The following is a 21,749-nucleotide window of genomic DNA, read 5'->3' as shown; positions in this document are numbered from 1 at the left end:
AAGCATTTCAAAAGAACACAAACATTCTGTGATATTTAGTTCAAAGACATATTTACAAACATTGGCCTTTCCAGTGTCCTGAGCCAAAAAAATACAACTGTATTCTTATGTGGAAAGAGAAAGCAGAGACAGTAATTACAAATGCTACAATGATTTCTGTGTCTTATTTTACAGCTTTTTGGGCAGTCCATTTTCCTCTAGTCAGTTTCTTAATTCTTATTAGGTATCTTTTCACCTGATTGTTTCCGAGACTGAGTTTAGTCTTATAACTGTGGCCAACAGGCACTTACTGTACATTTCCATATGTTCCCTTGGAGACTTCAATAGGCATATTATCTCTTAATTGGATATAATAGCTCACATATATTGAATTCTATCTATGTGTCAGGCTGGGATGTAAGTGCTCTGTAAGTGCTATCTCAGTAAGTAACTCAACCTCCTCTCCCAAGGTGTGAAATGGTAAAGCCAAGATTAAGCCCTGGTGAGCTTGCTGCTTGAACCCTAGCTAAACCACTATTCTCCACCGGGTACATATGTCCATGGATGATCTACTGCAACTTCCTTGAGAGGAAGAACTTTGCCTCATGCAGAATCCGTGCTTTGAAGGCTTCACATCTTGACCTTCTGCTTACAGTAGCACTTGGTAAGTCATCTCCACTGTGGTTGCCTTTACATCTTCAGTGGACAGCCTCTCTATATAGGAGAGGAGGTCCCAGCAGTCACATTGGCCAGGTCATGATTTATATTTATCACAAATGTTTTAAGATGTAGTCTCATAAGAGGGCTCAATTTTTCACAGAATAGGAGCTTCTGAACTATTTGCTGGGTGAAAGATACTTCAACTTAATCCAAAGAGCAAATCATTTCTGGAAATAGAATCATGGTATTTTTTTTTTAGCCTCTCATTATTGTTCAGTTCACCTGTCTGCTTCGCTTCACTGATTCCTAAAAGAAGACAGAAAAGGCAGATTTTTTTCTGAAATAGAAAGAAATGCAGAAAAACAAAAACAAGATAAATGGAGGCTTAGTGAATAGTTGCACGGACCCATATCCATAGAGAGCAGATGTGATTGACAACAGAAAAATTAGTGAGCTGTAGAAACAGGAAACTTGCATGCATTTTGGAAAGAAAAAAATAATGAAATGAGAGAGAGAAACTAGGAAATAGAATAGAATAGTAGCAACACAGGGAAGAAAAATGATCATGTCAAAAATAGAGAGAACCAAAATGAAGAGTTAATGGAAGAATTTCTAAGGGAAGGACTGGAGCGTCACCCAAGGAAAGATAAATAACATCAGGGGTCCTATCCATGGCTGATCAGGGTGAGATGACTGGGTCCTTTGGTTTGGATTTTATGTTAGAACACTGGCAAAGGGTTGAGTATTAGCCCTTATTTTATACTCCACTAAAGTATATTAGGGTTGGCTTATAGCATCAGGAATGCTTTAAAACAATTATGTTAGATCTTTCCATTTTTCCCTAAAATCCCATTTCAGGGCCTAAAGAATGTTTTTAGACAATATATTTTATATCAAAGACTGACCCAGAGAGGAATATAAATAACCACAGTGCGAAATGCAATTTAATTATTCTTCTTCATAAAACTATGGAATTTTCTACAAATATAACCTTTAAATAAATAGAGACCATAGCCATGCTTTCATTTCCAGAAAAAATACATGTCATGCATATGCAGATAGAAGCATGTGCTCACATGCATGTGCAGGTGCACACACACACACACACACACACACACTTCATTTCTATTATTGACCCTCAAGAAGAAAAATGGGGCAGAAAGAGCTGGAAAGAGAAATAGGAAAATGTAAGGCAGATGGGAGTGGAACAGATATAAGTGGTCTGAGAGACCCATTGTCTTTCTATTGAAAAAATTTGATATTCTGGCTCACTTCCATGCCTCTACTTTTGCACCCCCTAAGCCACCATCTACACTGATGTTAGAATTATCTTTGTACACAGATCTGATTCTACAATTGCTTCATTACTTTCAATGACTTTTTATAGTCTCTTGAATAAAGGCAAAAATCCTTAGCTTGGCCTTTCTGAAAACCTACTTTTCTTTTTTCTACTATTTTTTTTTTCTTTTTCGCTTTTCTCTTTTTAACCATCACTACCTTCTAGCATCTAGCTACAACTGGAGTAGTACATAGCTACTTGTCATTTCTTTCAAGCATGCTGTTACCTCTGTGCATACTATTCTTTTCTTGTTTTTTTTCTTTAACTAAGTTATGCATAAACATAAAGAGCAAAATGCTTCTGTATCACATATTGGGGCCAGATAAACTTTTCTGCCACTCTCCCGGCTTCCACTCGAAGGACAACCCAGTTTTCATCTCTATTTATTAATTCCTTTGGTGTTGGTCTTAGTTTCTCAATAAAATGCTTTTGTTGTAACATCTTGATTTTTTTTCCAGCCTTAATCATTACTAGCTGATCTCTCCCTTTACCTAAGAATTTAGATGTTTGTAGTTTTCCCATTGCTATCCCCACCACACATGAATGCTCTTCATATTCCCTTTCCAGTATTACCGTGTAGAAATTTTTAAAAGATGCTATTCAGTATGCTGATTTTCTGAATCTCCCCTGAGAACATTTAGTTATTTTACATATTCTATCCATTTCCTCTTCTTTCATAGGTGCCTCTTCTAATCTGATCCAGTTGCTCTGCATATTTGAAACTCAGCTGTCATGCCAGACTCTCCCTTCACATGTATTCAAGGGTTCCCTCTACTTCTATCCTATGTTTGATTTCCTGTTTCCTGTTATTCCAGGTCTTCCTTTTTCTTAGTTTATGTCCTCATTTGGCAGAGCACATCCTCCTGTAACTTCCTGTGACTGTGTGCATGGGAGGTAATTTTTTGATACCTTGTATGTTTGAAATTACTTTTTCTTAAATCTCATCCTGCTTCATAATGAAAGTTTAGACATTTATAGAACTCTAGGTTGGAAAGAATCTCTCTTCATAATTTTGGATACACGTGTGCAGTTAAACACACCTGGGAGAAGACATAAAATCAAACTGACTTGTCTCACTTAAAATTCATGGCTATGAACCTCAAATGACCAGAGAATCACAGTGTATTTCCAAAATCCATTTATTCTCCCACTCTCCTTTTTAAAAAGATTTTATTTATTTATTCATAAGAGACACACACATAGAGAGAGGCAGAGACACAGACAGAGGGAGAAGCAGGCTCCACACAAGGAGTCTGATGTGGGACTCGATCCTAGGATTCCGGGATCATGCCCTGAGCCAAAGGCAGATGCTCAACCACTGAGCCACCCAGGCAACCCCTATTCTCCCACTCTCCTTAATGCTTATTTCACACCCCTTCTTTCTCCTCACATCCTCTGTATTGCCTCTCTCCTCTCTTCAGCTGATGGCCTTACTGACAGCTTCCCTGAGAAATCTGAAACAATCGGCAGAAATGCCCTACCGTTTCCCACAACTATGCCTATGCACCTACTGGCCCAACTACCTGGCCTTCCTGCTTTGCCCCACAGAGGGACTGATAAACTATCCGTGCTCTGGTCTAAAGTCTTTTCCTCCACTTACATGCTAGACCCAATTTTCTCTATCCTAGTCAAGAATATCTTTAAAAAAATTGTTCTCCCTCTCTCCTACATAATCAAATTCCCTCTGAACAATTTAATTCTGGCAGCATAGAAACATGCTGTTTCTCTGATTTTGGAAAAAGAGAAAGAAACTTTCTCTTGATCCCATTGCTGATTCGAGCTCCTGTTCTTGTTGCTGCCCTTTACAGAAAAACTCCTAGGAGACATTTCCTACTTACACTGTCTCCTATTTCTCTCCTCATATCATTATATGATTCCCCTTCCAATTAGGCTTTATCCTTTACCCACACCTTAAAGTCCCTTTTTTCAATATAAATTATAACCTTCATGTTGCTAAATCCTCTTGTCAGTTTTCAGGTCTCATCTAACTTGATGTATCACTCCTGCTTCTTTGACGGTATTTTTTTTCTCTTGGCTTCAAAGACACCATATGCTCTTGGTTTTCTTCATTCAATCAAACTCTGTGCCTTCAGTCTCGTTTGTGATTTTTACTCTTTTGCTCAACCTCTTAATGTTGAGGTCCATCTTTTCCTCTTTAGTTACACTTCTCCAACTCAGTGGCAAATCTAACTTTTCTGTGGATTAGGCTAAAGCTTTGGTTTCAGTCTTGGCCCTTTTCCTTATACAATCCATATCAAATATAACCAGGAATCTCATCAGCCATACCTTAAAAAAAGACACAGAATGTGAACATTTCTCAACACTTTATTGTCACTACCTGCTCTGAGACACAATCGTCTCTAGCCTGATTACTGCAAGTCTTCTAATTGGTCTTCTTGACTCTTGCTGTTCTTTGAGTTATATTATATTCTAAATACAACATAGAATGAAAGTCAAATGATGTTACTCTTTTACTCAAAATGGTTATCATTTCACTCCTATAAAATCCTGAGCCCTTTAAGACTCAACGGGACCTCTGCAGCACCCCTCTAGTGTGCAGCACACACTATCACTCTGCCAGCCCCCACTTTAGTCTTTGCACTAGATGATCTCTGTACCTCACATGCTCTCACTGCATCTCCTTCAAGATCCTGCTAAAATGTCACCTTCGTGGTGAAGTTGACCATTGCCATCTGACTTCCTATTGTGTTCAGTCTATCTCCTTGTCATGGCAGGTATCCCTAAACACTGCTCTATATCTCATGGCTGTTCTTGCTATAGCATCCCTTCTAGGGTATAATATAAATATTGTTCTATTATGTCTGTTGTGCATCTTCATCCTGTTAAAATGTAAGTTCTATGAGCATAGGATTCTTCATATGTTTATCACAAATGTGTTCCAAACTCATACAACAATGTTTGATACATATTGAGGGTCAATACATATTTTTTGTTTCTTAAATGAAGGTATTGTTCCACTGCCTTCCATTTCCAGGGTTGACACTAATTTCATTCTGATTCTTAATGGTATAAATAGATGGAGACTAGAGATAAGAGAATGGTTGACCTCAGGTTTAAATAGTAAGGGGCACATTGATTGTAGAGTATTTAAAGAGAGAAATATAAAAAGCTATGAGTTAGTCTTTTTTTATTTTAAAGATTTTATTTATTTATTCATGAGACACACAGAGAGAAAGAGATAGGAGATACAGGCAGAGGGGAAAACAGGCTCCATGCAGGGAGGCTGACACGGGACTCCATCACGGATCACCAGGATCATGCCCTGGGACGAAGGCAGCACTAAACCGCTGAGCCATGGGCTGCCTGAGTTAGTCTTTTCTTTTTTCTTTTTAATTGTCAGTATAGAAAGACAATCCTAAACAATGTTGGTTAAAATATTTTCCTTCCTAAAAGAATAAATAAATAAATACAAATAATTTCCTTCCTTCCAGGGTGGGTCATTTTTATTACTGTTCCTCCTTACCCTTGGTATACCCTTGATGGCTCTTGGTTAGTTTTATATCTTGCTTTTTTTTTTTTTTTTTTTGGGGGGGGTTATTTGTTTGTTTTTAGCTCTGTGTACTTTAAGGACTTTTTAAAGAGATTTTTTATTCATTTATTTTGAGGGTTGGGAAGGGCAGAGGGAGAGAATCTTCAAGAAGACTCCCTGATGAGCATGGAGCCTGACAGGGGGCTTGATCTCACCACCCATGAGATCATGAACTGGGCTAAAATCAACAGTTGGACGCTTAACCCACTGAACCACTCAGGCATCCCCTTTAGGACTTATTTTTCAAGTAGTGGATCTCTTGGTTGTTTCCTCTAATATTTTTATTTCTCTTCTGCTTTCTTTCAGTTTGTCTTTTGCTCTACTTTTTGTGAGATTTCTTAAAGTTTACCTGCCAATCCTGCTCTTCTATTATTATGCTATCATATTAAAAATGGTATTTTCTTTTTTTTTAAGACTTTATTTATTTATTCATGAGAGGTACAGAGAGAGAGAGACAGAGACAGAGACAGAGACACTGGCAGAGGGAGAAGCAGGCTCCACATAGGGAGCCTGACGTGGGACTCGATCCTGGGATCCTCTCTAGGATCAAACCCTGAGCTGAAGGTGGCACAAATCGCTGAGCCACTGGGGCTGCCCCAAAAAATGGTATTTTCAAGACTATTGTCCCCCTGTATTATCCAGTTCTAAGTTTGTGGTTGCAATTAGATTTCTCCTCCCTTTGATGATATTAATGATAGGGTTCAATTTTTATTTTTTGAAAGTTAATTTCTTTTCTTCCAAATGTTCTTTCTGAAGAGCTTCTCTTTTGACAAAGTTGCTTTTATTTTCTTTTTTCTATTTCATTTTTTGATCTTGATATTTCCTTAGAAATCCACTAATCCTTTATTGGCTGCATGTGTTTTAGATTTGTAGGACTAAGTGCTGATTAGTAGTTCTGAGCATATATATGACTCAAGAATAATATTCCTTTTCCATTTAGTTGGGGAACCTTAACACCTCCATCATGAGACTTCCACATGAGCCATGTTATCTTAAGACTCTGAATCTCCATTTTGGTTAGTTGCCAATATTCTTGTAACAAAATGAAAAAACAGGGCTGAGAACCTCAGCATCCATTATGCACATGTTTTTTAAAATACGTCTGTTTTAAGTACACTACACCCACTCTCAATTTGGTCTGTTCATGTCCCAGCCCAGAAAAATCTCTGTGTTATCTATTTCAGCAAATAAAACATCATTCTAGCCACATTTGGAAAATAACTTGCAGAGGGGTGAAAGAGATCCAAGAATTTGTTCACTAAACAAACTTTCAACAAATCATCATTATTTCAGACTCTCTCTTGTCCTTAGTCCTTCAGGCAGCCCAGACAGGGTAAAATATCACAAATGAAGTTTGCTTTGTTCTCTCAGGTTTAAGAGAGGAAACTGGGATCTGGATTGCCACTTTCTCCAGACCAAACGCAAGAGTGAGCAGCAAGGGCAAGAAAATAGACTGCACATTCTTACCTTTCTGAAGGTGGCTTTTCCTTGATTTCCATTTGCTTTATCGCTATAAACCTTTGATTGTTTCCTGGAGTTTCTGTGGCGTTAATGCAGCCAATTTCTTGTTTCTGTAGTGGAACAAGAACTTGGAACTTCCTGGTTCACCATTTTGCTGATGTTCTGAAAAGCCAGTTCTTCATCCATTATCATAGTTTTCAAATCTCTAACCAAAATATTTTCTTTTAATTTCTTGCATCTATTTATCATAGTTATTTTAATGCCTGCATCTAATGAATCATTATTTTTAAAGATTTATTTACCCATTTTCAAGAGAGAGAGAGAGAGAGAGAGAGAGAGAGCAGGGTGGGAAGGAGCAGAGGGAGGGGGAGAGAGAGAGAATCTCAAACAGACTCCCCACTGACCACAGAGCCAACATAGGACTTGATCACATGACCCTAAGATCATGATCTCAGTGGAAATCAAGACCTGGATGCCTAACCCACTGTGCCACCCATACACCCCTGAGCCTAATGAATCATTATCTATAGTTCCTATGGTATTTCTCCAATGTATTTTTTTCCTCTTGATTTCTATCAAAACTTGTCTCTCTAAAAACCTGTTGTTTTTAAAAATTGAATCCTAAATTGTATATGAAATGTGTCAATATAGTTTGAATCCTAGAGTGCTATCTTTATTAATTAAGGATTTACTTTGCTTGCTTGCTTTGCTTATGACTGGCACCTCAACTAGGGACAAATCTAATCAAAGATCAAGACAATAACTGGGGCTTTATGAGGTTTATTCTATTTCCTTGCATGTAGGGAGAAGGCCTTCAGGGTCCCACTAAAAGCCTAGAATATTTGTCAGTATTCTATTTTTGTTCATAGCAGCCTGGAACTGCAATTTTTGTCTCTAGCCCCAAGAGGCCAAAAGTGATTAATTTCTCACCCTCTTCGCAGCCATTGTGATAATTTGTGAAACAAAAAACAAAAATAAAAACAGGGCCCATTTTTCCAGGTTTTGTGCCTCTGGGGATGATGTTCCTGCAAATTATATTTGATATCTTCAGAAACACATTTTTTTTTACTTTATTTGTAAAAAATTTTCTATCTTTTCTAGCTTTTCTCAGTGGGAAGATCGGACCTTCATAACAGATAAGAAGCTAATCTGCCACTGTCTGTAGCAGAACATTTGATTTTTGGAAGCTTTAGAAAACTGCATTAGACAGGTAACTTAGCTTAGTCACAAGAATATCCAGAATATACAGAATTTCTAAAGTCCTAGAGTGTTTTGAAAATTTTAAAATAAATTATATTTTTTGATGAAATCATTTCCATAGGCGTTCTGAAATCTGACTAGTGGAAAATCTCCATAACAGTGTCTGTTGAGTTACAGAATAATTATTAATATTGACTTTTTTTGGTCTAAAAAGTATCCCAGTCTGGATTAAAAAGTATGTGGTCACCCTGTATATAAATTAATAAACAGATTTCACTTAATAACTTTATGCTGTCAGAAATGGAAATACTTGATTTTGCCTATACAGATATATTTTGAAATAAGTGTTCTTAATTTATGGATAGCAACTATGTCACTTTTTCTTGCTTATGATGGAGTGTGCATCTATTCATCTTTCAATGTCTTTGCTAGCTACCTTCTATCATGAGAAAAACTGTAAAGTGTAAGTTTTCACAGTCCTTTTAAAAAATATAAATAACATTAGATACTTACACATAATAAGTAAGTGATATTTTTAGTTGTGTTGTGTATGTACAACCAAGACATTGGGGTAAAGTGTCACAAGTGAATTATGTTAAAATATGATGTTACTGAATTAAGTTTTAATTGGGGGACACAGATTTATCCTGCATTACATTATTTTAATTGGAGTTCAATTTGCCAACATATAGCGTAACACCCAGTGCTCATTCCGCCAAGTGCCCCCCTCAGTGCCCGTCACCCAGTCACCCCAACCCCCCGCTCACCTCCCCTTCCATTACTCCTTGTTCATTTCCCAGAGTTAGGTGTCTCTCATGTTTTGTCATCCTCACTGATATTTTCACTCATTTTCTCTCCTTTCCCTTTATTCCCTTTCACTAATTTTTATATTCCCCAAATGAATGAGACCATATAATGTTTGTCCTTTTCTGATTGACTTATTTTACTCACCATAATACCCTCCAGGTCCATCCACGTTGAAGCAAATGGTGGATATTTGTCGTTTCTAATGGCTGAGTAATATTCCGTTGTATACACAGACCACATCTTCTTTATCCATTCATCTTTCAATGGACACCGAGGCTCCTTCCATAGTTTGGCTATTGTAGACATCTGCATTGCACTTTATTAAAATTCAACCATTTCTTAAAAAAGAACAAAAAGAGTATATGGGCAAACTCTATAAAAAGCTGCATAAATAAAGATGCATCCAATTCCCAAAGATCATAAATACTTCATAAGCCAAATGGTTCAAGTTGTTGGTATTTCTCATAGGGGAAATAGTTCAATTTTTTAATGCACTTGAAAAAAATTGCATTCTAAGTCACTGTCTCTCAACCCTGGTTTTACATCAGGAATCTGTAGATGTGTGTGTGTATGTGTGTGTATCAGATTATTGTAGGTGTGCTACTGAGGGGCATGTGTAGTTTTTAAAGTTTATAGTTTTGACTGATGTGCATCCAGAGATGGAAGCCTCTATTGCATGAGTCTGTCCAGTCAGCTCCTCTACTGAGGAAAGTGGACACAGGTGAGAAACCATGTTTGGGTCATATTACTTCTCTGAACACAGAGATTCCAGTAGCTAAAGTGAATCATCTAACATGTATGTCACTAAAAGCAGGTGCCGAAGAGAGGTGGCATGATTTGAGAACTCCTAAGAAGAGAAATCTCCCTTTAGGAAATTTGAAGATGAACTTGCCAGAACACATATATACATACAAATACACGGAGGTAGAAAGCTGAATCTAGCTCAATGAACAGAAAAGTAGATTACAATACGAGAGGCAAAATGTCAAACAGAAGAGTGGGGAACAAAGATGTATGAGAGGTCTTAGCCGTAATTCAGAGAGCATCAAATACCCACATCTCACTGATTGACATGATAACCACATCTCCGGATCTGCACTTGGGTCAGGAGAGTGGCAGTTTCAACAAGGAAAGAAATAGATGTTATTCTAGGTCTTTATAAACCCTGTGTAAAGCTGCTTGACTAGCCTGGGGCATATATTTTTTTTATCCTTGTGTATTTGTATATGACCTTAAATAACCTGGGTATACCTCTATTTTTGCAACTTACATGACACTAATTAACAGAGTTATGAATGAATATGTCTTTAAAATTAGAAAAGAGTGTTATGTGGGAAGAGCAAGAGGCAGCAGATGTGAAAATACCAAAAGGAAGCAATATTTAAATGAGATATTTTACATTTTGCAGAGAATCTGTCTTAATTTAGAACAGAAAAAATTCATATTGCTTTGTAATAAATCACTGGGTCATAATTTTAATAGGTAAAATATGACAGTTCTGCCTCAAAAATATGTCCCCAGTGCCACTGCTATTTTCCACTTAACACTTTGTCGTCGTCCTGGTACAAATTACATGGTCAATCGCAGCCGAGTGCTAGCTAGTCTTATGCTTCCTCTCTTGCCCCCAGAGTCTCTTATTCCTATGGGAATGAGAGTGCTGCTTTACATTTACTTATCAGATTATATTATTTTCAGTTACTTGATGTTCACTTTGGAACAGCCTACAGGCTCTGGCCATAGTCTGACATGTACTCTCTAATCCAGTACCTGTCCTTCTCTGTGACCTTAAACCCATACAATTTTCCCCTTCTTCCTTACATTCCAGTCTTACTGATTGTTCTATTTTTTTTTAAGTAAGCTCTACACCCTATGCTTGAGTTCAACCCAGGGGATTGAACTCATGACCCTGAGATGAAGAGTAGCTTGCTCTACCAACTGAGCCAGCCAGGTGCCTCTGTTCTTTCTATTTTATTATATACCAACCTTACTATTGCCTTAAAGCCTTTGTTTCAGCTTATCTATCCTCCTGCATTACTCTTTCTCTAGATCATATCATGACTGGTTTCTTCCCATCATTCCATCTCCCTGGAGAAGCCTTCCTGACCACCACAACTAAGGTGCCATCCATCCCTTCCATTCCATTACTCTTTCTGTGTATTCATAGTGTTTATTACTATTTGAATTTATTGCACTTATTTTTATGTGTTTATGTATTTTTTCCTCTTCTAGAGTATATACTCTAATAGGATAGGAACCTTGTCTATCTTCTTCATCAATATAATCACTTACCTAGAATTATAACTGCATAATTAAAGTTTAATGAAGGTTTCTAAAATGAAAAACATGTAAGATATTAGTTTGCTTATATTCATGTCAGGAATTCCTATTATAGCTTGGTTTTCTCCCCTGTATTTCTAAAAATTTTTTTTAATTTTATTTATTTATTTATGATATTCACACAGAGAGAGAGAGAGAGAGAGGCAGAGACATAGGCAGAGGGAGAAGCAGGCTCCATGCACTGGGAGCCCGACGTGGGATTCGATCCCGGGTCTCCAGGATCGCGCCCTGGGCCAAAGGCAGGCGCTAAACCGCTGCGCCACCCAGGGATCCCCTCTCCCCTGTATTTCTAATTGCACTCTCTTTTTTCATTCTTTATAGAAGACACATTTGCCTTCTTCATGACTCTAAGATAATCTAGTATATTGAAAAATGTGATTTATTGTGTGCAAGCTTTTCCTGAAGTTTATTTCCCACAGAACACTCTGTTATAAATTGGGTATGTTACTTTCTAGGTTGAAGTACAGATGTTGACTTGGAACATCTTTTCATTATTGTCCTGGATTAAAGTCAGTGCTTCGTATTTTCCAAATTTTTTATTTCTTAGATTACTATTCTTCTTTTAAAAACAGATTCTTAAACAGATATTATAAAATTTTATTTACTTATTCACATGATTGGAAAGTGTAATTGAAATTGCAAATCAAGGTAAACAAGCTATTTATAATAATACTGCCTGTCAGAAAAGTTCAGTCCCATCTTTTTAAATGTATTTGTATTAGGGAGTACTTTTTCATGATAGCTTTAACAATCTGCTCAATACTTTCCCCACTATTTTCATAAGATTTCTCATTCATTAAATGCTATGGCAGTGTTCTTCATAAATAATAACCTCCCTTTCTGGGAAAGCACATGTACTTTGTAATGGCCCAGAACGAATCCTACAGATATTGTTTTTTTCCTGAATTCTTCAAATTTGGCAAATGTGAACAAGACTCTGAAATTCCAAAATTGCAGTTCTATCTACTATCTAGTTTGTAATCTGTAGAATATCTCCATGCTCTATGCTTCTATACCTCTCCGTACTTCTTCACCACTTGCAGAATATTGTGCTTTTATTGTAATTACTTGTTTAGTATCACAATCTAAACGTTTATTTCCTTCAAAATTTAAGTCCTAAGAGGACAGGGGCCAGGCCAGTTGCACAATATATAGCACTAAACACAGGCTTTGGAACATAGTAAATGTACACACAGAATATCTACTAAATTATCGAAGATGCAATGGATAGATAGGTAAACTCTTGCTGTTTTATTATTTTGGTATTTATGACTTTAGCCAGTATTTCAGAGGCATCCTCCTGGTGAGATATTGAACAGTTTAAAGAAAATGTTAGCTATGGACACATTGTAAATCCAAAGACAGGGATTCAGTAATTATTAAAAGCAGTGTTAAGCCTATTACTACTAAAGCTGAAAATAATTATCTTCTGATGCCTATGATATTGCTAACATGAAAATGTGGAGAGTGCTAAAGCATACAGAGAAATTCAGAGAAATATAATTTACTAGTAATCGTGTTACTATTTATATGAGGACTTGTATTATAACCACTTTAGCTCAAAGAGGATGTATTCAGGGCATGTTCCTCTGGATCAAAGTTCATCTACCAGGGAGCCCAAACCTCCTGTATGACACATTTCTGCAGACAGTGTTAATGGGGATGCTCTTCTCTTCCACTTCCCATTCTTCCATATGAAAGGCGGTTTATGGTTAGGTTTTTGTAAACTAGTTTCTGGTCTCCAATGAGTACTCAACATAAGAGACATTTTCAAGAGGATCATTTCATCTTTAGCTGCTTATAGAAGGCCCCTAATGAGTTAGCTGACTCAAAGAATTGGGAAAACAAACTTACCTTGCCAGCAAATGGGATCAGATCTGTCAACAATACCAAATTGCTCCACATGCTGCCGCACCTGCTACAGTAAAAGAAGATATAATATAATTGCAGTTGGGAGGAGATGCCCAACCAGGGATTGCAGCCAAAGCTTCAACAGCTGTTGGTAATGGAAATCTGTCATCTTCTATCTGTGCTCAGTGCTTGGAGACAGTTACACAAATGACATTCTCTTAGGCTGTCTCATAGAATTAGCAGTGCTTTCCTTTGGAAACTTTACCAACATGTCCCTATAAGGAGGCATATTGAGGAAGTTCAATAAAACTGCCTTAACGCTAGTGAGCCCCTAAAAAGGAATTGATAGTTTGGTTTCTCAGTAACCAGTCAAGAATTAGTCTGCAATATGGAGTACTAAGTCATAATTCAACTTTTCATATGTTTACATCGAATTTCCATCATTAGATCATAAGCAACTTTAAGGTTGGATGTGGTCTGATCCATCTATGTGTCCATCTATATCATCTAGCCTTTCAAGTAGTACATGCTCAATAGATATGTCAATTAGATTTTTGCCATAAATAGAATGTACTGTGACATTCTTTTATTAATTTTAACACCTGTTTTTTTTCAGGCATGCAATCTGATTGTCAGTATATCTGATACCAAGCTGTATGTAAAATTGATACCTTCCTGTGGTTGAAATGCAGTAGTCTATTTGTAAAGAGGAACTACATGATTTGCTAAGTTTGATTTTTAACCCAATGTCTAAAATCAGGTGACATAATTTAGGGAATATTTTAAATAAATGCTATGGCCCCAATCCAGCAGACTGAGCGCACAGTTATAATAAGTAATGAAAGAATTTAATTATGCCAAACCTATAACAAGTTTCATTTTTCCATTTCCCATATAAGCAGGTGAGTTTTAGATAAAATACGAAGCCATTAAAGTCAGATGGTGGAAATAGATCTCAGTTATTCTCTCCATCACTGCTTGGTAGGCCTCTGATAGACTTCTTTGCTGTACTCTCCTCACCATCTTATAGCAAGTCTGTCACTATACATCTAGGTTTCTTACCTAATGTTGTTAGCAAATGATCTTTTCTCTAGCAAGAAAATAAATCAAGCATTTAGCTGCAATTTGATGGGAGATATCTGTATCTGAACTGTCCACTGATAGCAGAAAAATCACATACAATAAGTACATCCAAATTCTCCTGTTAACAGAAAAATAATGTAATAAATACCAGACTTTTGAAAAGTCAGGAAACTTGTTCACTCTGAATAAATTAAAGACACCTGAGGTGTAGAAAAGGTTAGCTGGAGAAATACCTGGATTAGATTTCTCTTTTTCTTTCCATGAAATGAAATGAATCATCATTAATATGACTTTTTATTTGTTCCGAGATCAAGCATCAACTTGATGCCAACCACTTCAAAAGATCACCATTCCTCAGTTGTCTCATGTATAGGTAGGGATTCAGAAGAGCAACTGCAATGAAAGCTCAACAAGTACTCAATCTTCTTTGCTCTCTAGTTCTTGTGAAGTGCTTATGGTGCCTTGTCCACTACTTGTCTCTGCTGCTGCAGTACCATGGATGTCTGCTTTGTCACTGCTCACCACTGTAGGAAACTGTTCTTATGCACATACACTTTTATCTTAGTTTTGAGCATGGCTATAAATATTTAATTATAAAATATTCAACAGCCTTTCTTCCTATAGAATATAAATTCTTTGAGATTGAGACTTGTTTTATCATTGTATCTCTAGTTTTTCAAATAGTTCCTGGTATGTAATAGGTACTCAAAAATAATTGTTGAATAAATCAATTTATACATGTATGAATGAATAAATAAATGGATGGATGGATGATTTCTGTTAATTTGGAATGAAGATAGTTGTGATATTGTGGGTGTTTGAAGAAAGGATATGGCTTAGGAATACAAGTATCTGTTCAGGCAATTAAGCTTTTTGTTTGGATTGCCTGGAGCAAATCTAGAAATACTTAAAATGTCTTCACCCTGTCTCAAAAAGATATCAAAAACAGAAGAGAAAAACTTTGTCCTTAGTACAAAAAAACCTGATTGTGTGTGTGTGTGTGTGTGTGTGAGTGTGTGTGTGTGTTCCTCCAACCATTTTAAGCTTCTGAGGACAAAACCTTTGGTATGCTTGTGAGGTGCAATGGGCAAGCTAGGTAGACTATTCAGCCTTGAGTGGGAGAAAGAAATTTTATGATTTTATTAATATTAAATTTGTGAGTTTCACAGATGACTTTGGAAGTATATTCCAAATTAATTTATTTTCAATGATAGTGGTGGGATTTACAGAATCTAGTTTAAAAAAGAAACCAATAAAGAATGGAAGTAAAATTCTAGGGCATATCTAAATTGCTCAGGTTCTCATCTCATCTATATATAAAATATAACCTGCCAATCAGTAAAAAGAATCTAATGATTGATATATAACCAACAGACTAACTATTTAGATCCCATTTATACAATGGCTCTTTTGTGACTTGGTTCACCCAATCTTAACTTCCTACAAGACTTTGTCCTAAACCCTGTCTGCTTTGATTAGTTGACATTAAGTGGTACTTATTGGGAGAGGTTGCTGAGGTTTTGATAAATTTTCTACAACACTAAATATAAAACAGCAGTTAAAACTTCACATTTGGAGACATTTTAAGTAAGTTGAACATGCAATTGATTAGATCTGTGATCTAAGTACACTTACCATTCCTTGCTTTTCTATTTCTTTTTAATCCTTAACAGATGGTACAGAATTCATTATGGCTCAGCCAGAATTACAGAAAATTTTTCCTTGTCACCAGAACAACATGCTTAATTCCTTAGAGAGTGAGGTAACTAACTTCTGAAGTCTCTTAGAAAAGACTTAACTTTTAAGAAGGCAATCATCAGAAGATGCACCTAAGCTTATATATTCAATGTTTTCTTCTCGTCCTGCCAATCTAGAGGCATTTTAATTTTAATAAATTAAAAGTTCTATTAGTCAACAGCTATTTATTGAACAGCTATAATGTACTTGGCACTCAAAATATATGAGGTGCCTGGGTGACTTAATTAAGGACGAACTCTTGATTTCAGCCCAGGTCATGATCTCAGGGTCATGGGATTGAACCCTATGTGGAACCTGTGTGCCTGTGTGAGTCTCTGTGCTCAGTGGGGAGTCTGCTTGATATTCTCTCTCTGGATCTGCTTCTGTCCTGCCCCCCAACTCTCTCTCAAATAAATAAATAAATCTTGAAAAAGAATAAAATATTTTGTACTAAAAGCTGTGATAGATATAAAAACAAGGACTTTGCAAGTGTGACTAATTCCCCTTTGGGCAGGGTGAAGCAGAAAGAATCCCATCTGTTAATTTTTTAAAATATTATTTGCCAAATATGAAAGTGTTGTGTTCTAAAGTTGCTTAGTTGCTATCTGTTTCTATTGCAAAAGAGGATAGGATTACTCTTCCTAAAAAGTTATTTACTGATTTAAAAATATCATGGTTTATTTCCACCCTTAAAAAAATGTATTTGATATATTCATTAGGTAACTCATTAAGAAAACAGGATGACTAAAGACATTCCTGCAATGTGAAGAAAAAGCACAGGATTAAAAATATCAATATTGAAAGGTATTTGATAAAATTCAGCAACACATTTCTTATTAAAAAAAAACTAACTGCAACAGAGAAGTGAAACATATTTATCTGTAAGTGGTTACCAACAATAGGAGCAAATACTATCCCAAAAATAAGATGTGGATTTACCTCAACTAAAATCAGAAATTGTTCAAGATGTCAGAATCACAATTATTTGACATTTATTGGAATAAATATAAAAAATAAAATAATTTTCCTAACAGGAAAATTTATTTTAAAATTTATAAGAAAGAACAAATACCTAATATTTTGTGGGAAGGAAAAAAAGTAGCAATGTATATTAAAAGCTAGATATTAGAATATAATTTAAAGCTACATTAAAAAAGTAGTGTGGTGTTGATGTAAATTAGCAATAGGTATATTATTCAGTGGAGTCCAGCAGTATTCAAAAATAGATCCCAGGATATAAATGTGAGAATTTAATACATAACAATTTTGATTTCTTTTTCCAGTGAAGAATGTGTGGTTTGTCTAATAAATAGTGTTAACATGGTAGGGGAATTTCTTGGGAAGAAAACATATTCAGAAACAAATTCCAGTTTCATTAAATAATGTCTGATACCAAGAGCATTTATCAGTTATGAAGACAGGAAGAAATAACCAAGTAGAAAGATCGAGGGGCAGGGAGCTGAGACAATTTGGGAAAGAGCAAATGACCAATATCCAAATGAAAAGATTCTTTCTCTAGCCAATTGTCTGAAAAATGAAAATGCATAATGTATCATTTCATGCCACTTTATATCTATCAACAAACATATTGATGAATATAAAGAAAAGACAGTACTCTTGGTAACAAGTACTGTTCGGAGGATGTGAAGAAATGTATATTCTTACATTGACTGATGGAACTGCAAATTGTACATTTTTAGGGTGTTATCAGGAAAAATTTATTCAAATTCAAACATATATATATCTTTTAATCTATTAATAACCCATTTTGAGAGCCCAATCCATGGGAAAAAAAACTAATATTTAAGGTCATCAGCACAGTGATGATTATTTCAACATTTCCAATGATATATTCCAGTGATAAAAATGTGGAAACAAAGTGTTCATCAAACACAAATTCTAGAATACATTATGGTATACTTACATGATAGAATAATAAATAATAAATAATAATCAATAATAAAAGAATGAATTACAGCTCTGGTCATTTACTAGAGGAATTTTCTAAAAATATTTATAAGAATGAAAATCAAGATGCAGAGAAAATGCACATAGTATTATACCATTTCTCTTTTTTAAAGATTTTATTTATTTATTTGAGAGAGAGAACATAAGCAAGGGTGAGGGGCAGAGGGAGAGAGACAAGCAGACTCTCCACTGAGCAGGGAGCCTGATGCTGGGCTTGATCCCAGGGCCCAGAGATCATAACCTGAGCCAAAGGCAGATGCTTAACTAACTGAGCCACTCAGGAGCCCCTGTGGTACCATTTCTTATAAGCAAACAGTAACAATAAAGCCTGTATATGCATATGCATGTGTGTGTATGGTTAATTATATTGATGATATATTTTGTGTGTATGTGTGAGAGAAATTATTTGAGTATATTTGTGTGTATAGATAAATAGATATTATGTGTACATATATTTTCAGAAAAAAAAAGGGATATATGGGCTTAGAGGTATCTGGGGTTGAGCTGGGGTAGTGAGATGATGTAGGATGAGGGAAGAAGAGAAGAAGCATAAACAAGTAGAAATTTTTAAAGAATGATAATATAAAATACCCCAAATATATGTTATTTTATGCATTTATAAAATTACATGTGTGTATATGCATAAATATTTTAAAAGAAATTCCTAATATGGTTACAGATTAGAAAACAACCAAATTACGTTGATTTGCAATTAAATTCTCTTTGCGAATAAAGTTTAATGAAACATATATTGTTAGGCAGTAAGGACCATGATTTATATAATCATTGGGGATATTTTATTTTGCAAATTGTCAGGGAACATAGACCCTCCCATTGAATGAAGCTTATATATGAATGAAATAGTCTATTGAATTGCTATCCCAAATGTTTGGCAATTTATGGATATGTAGTAAGTGATAACATTTTTTTCAGGAACTTAATCTTTGAGCATGGATTTTGGCATCCGATAAAGCGCAATTCACATTGTAGTTTAGCTCCTTACAACCTCTATCAACTAGAGTGAGATATTCGAGCTCTTTAAAACTGTCATTTCTGTAAAATGAACATCATGATGCTTAACCCTTCTGGCTATTGTGAGGACTAAATAAGATAACACATATAAAGTTGCTAGCAGAGGGCTTGGTATAGAGTTAGTGCTTAATAAATACTCCTATGAATAGGGCCTCATAATACAGACTGGTGGTACAGTCATATAGTAGTGAAGAGCACTTTCCAATATCTGGTGAAATGTATCAAGCCAAAGAAGATGGTGGTAAATATGAATGAGTTTTGGGGTATGGCTTTTGTTGCATTGAAATGAGTGAAAGATAGCAGTGAACCTCTCTTTCAAATGCTCCTCAGTAGAAATTCACTTATCATGAAGGGACACCTCATTTTAGTTAGGTCTTCAGCAGAATCAAGTTAAAGTTATTTGCTTTAACAGGATATTACAGTTATTACTGGGATGTCAGAACACTCTGAATTAGAAAAACTAGATCTGTAAGTGAATGCAAGAAAAAAATAACTCTTGGATTTTTCCTTTCTTAGCTCTCATTCAATTTCTTTTCCTCCAATCCTGACATGTTGAAATATGACACAGTGTGATAACATATCTTATTATGAGAGAGAAAGGGAAACAGAAAGAGAGGGAGACACAGAGAGAGACAGAGAAAGAGAGATATCTGAATATGCTCATTTACAGTCTTTTTTAGACACCAGGAATGTCTATGTTGTTGGCACTGGTATCTCAGCTCATTTTCACATGCATTGGCAAATCTCTGTTTAATTTCTTATTCTGTACAGTCTGTGTAAACGATGGTTTAAAAGATCTACATATGACTCCTCTATTACCAATAAATTGTACATTCCTTGAATAGGGTGTGCATAAAAATGGGAAGAGTAACTGGACTGGAAGTAAGTAACTTTTGAGTTCTCATATCTGATACTAACTCGCCATACGACCTTAAGAAGTATTGACTATAGTCAAGACCCTTGAATATGTTTGCATAATTAATTCACACAATTACACTTCAAGGGAGATGTTATAATCCCCATTTTACAAATAAGGAAACTGAGGCTTGGATGAGCTATTAATTTGTTCCAAGTCGCGGCGTTTCCAAGTGGCAAAGGTAGTATTTCTACCTATGACTGCCTTAAGGCCATAACTCTAAGTCTTCTCTTGATAAACTTATTCTCCTCTCCCTTCAATTCAATTCTATCTTAAGCAAAAAACAAACAAATAAACAAACAAACCCCCCAAAACCCAAGAAACAGTAGCCTATGTGAACTATTAACTCCCTTTATTGATTATAATTCTATTCATACCCTAGAATTTGGTTATACCAAGTACTGAGTGCCTCAGAATAAAAGGTTTTATAAAATAAGAGAGGAATGAAAGACAAAATCTTGAACATTTAAAATTTGCTACTAAATTCTAAAGTAAGCAGTTTTTCAGAGTGGACAGTTGGGCACTGTAACAGAATTAAAATCTCATATAGAGATTTTCGTTTGGGCATAAAGCAATTGTTCTTGGGGAAGGAGGATATTAGGATAACCTGACTTTGGTACATGTTTATCCTCAAATTCACATCTTAAGTACTCTCCTATACAGTGGCCTTACAAAAGTTAAAAGAAAGGTAGAAACCAGGAAAAATTAGTGACCAAAAATAGGACTTCTCTAATGAAAAGAACAGAAAAATGGTTATTTTAAGATTGAAGCGAGAGCACACAATTCAGTTTCTAATCTTGATTAGATTTCTTTACAGCCTGAGAAAAACGAGCCTCAAATTGAGGCAATTACAGAATATAGAATAAAACTATTCTTTAAAAAAAAAGTGTCTTTTATGTAAGGAAAGGTCTGAAAGGGCACCATCAAACTCTAAGATACTTGGCTGCCCAAAGTAATCCCATAAGAAATAGAACTTGAATTGGGATAAGGAATAAAAATGAAAAAAATAGCATTATCTTACTAAAAATGCCCCATACAAAAAGGGAACATTTTGTAAAAGGAATCACAGCTGTCATCATAAGATGCTTTATTTCCTTGTTCTGTCATATACCTATAAAATAGCTGTTATAAATAGTGGCATTTATCTTAAAGTTTCAAAGAAAAAAATATTGCCTTACCATTCTTTGTCATTTCTCCTAGTTGTCTATTTCAGCTAAAAGTCCACTGATGATTACATGTAAACTCTCACGTGATAGGGTATATGTTGCACCGTACGTCATCGTTAAATCAACATTCAGCATCCCTACCTCTACACAGGAAAATGAATAAGCAACTGAGCAGATTTGGTAAATTGAGTTATTCTACGTGCCTCCTTATCCATGCCCCAATGTTTTATCCCTCCTGTATCCAAGTCTTTCACCATATATTTTGCAGCCCTTCCCATAAAAGGGGAGATGTTTGTTAAAAAAAAGGGGGGGGGATGATATTTATTTCCCTACCCAATAATGTTGAATTTAGCCTGAAGACTTTCTTTCAATAAGATGAGACAGATGTAGCAGTGTGCCACTTCAGAGCTCAGACCTCAAGAGTTCATGTGGGCTTCTGTTTGTGTGGTCTCACTTCTGGCCCTTGTCATGAGAAAAACTTTCATTAGATGGGATCCAGGAGGAGAAGGAGAAAGAAAAACGTGAGGTAGAGAGCTACCCCAGCCAACCCCATTGAAGCCAAGATAAGCGAGCATTGAGGACTGCTCTTTTAAGTCACTACCCTTCGAGTAGTTTGTTATACAGTGTTTTGGCCAGTAGATTGTTATACAGCAGATATACATG

The 21,749-nt window shown here is 35.8% G+C and overlaps 1 protein-coding gene across 6 annotated transcripts in view; it reads left to right on the top strand.

Annotated features, from left to right (window-relative positions):
* Nucleotides 1-457: 457 nt before the first annotated feature.
* Nucleotides 458-21,749, top strand: part of LOC144324186 (uncharacterized) — a 364,643-nt gene continuing 343,351 nt past the window's right edge. For all 6 annotated transcript variants that reach the window (XR_013389617.1, XR_013389628.1, XR_013389627.1 and 3 more), the window contains exons 1-2: nt 458-643; nt 8,091-8,199. The gene's annotated coding sequence lies outside the window, so the exon portion shown is untranslated. The remainder of the gene's footprint in view (nt 644-8,090; nt 8,200-21,749) is intronic.

This window comes from Canis aureus, chromosome 11, assembly GCF_053574225.1.
Source record: "Canis aureus isolate CA01 chromosome 11, VMU_Caureus_v.1.0, whole genome shotgun sequence".
Classification (NCBI taxonomy): domain Eukaryota; kingdom Metazoa; phylum Chordata; class Mammalia; order Carnivora; family Canidae; genus Canis; species Canis aureus.
This window is presented reverse-complemented; position numbering and strand designations above follow the sequence as displayed.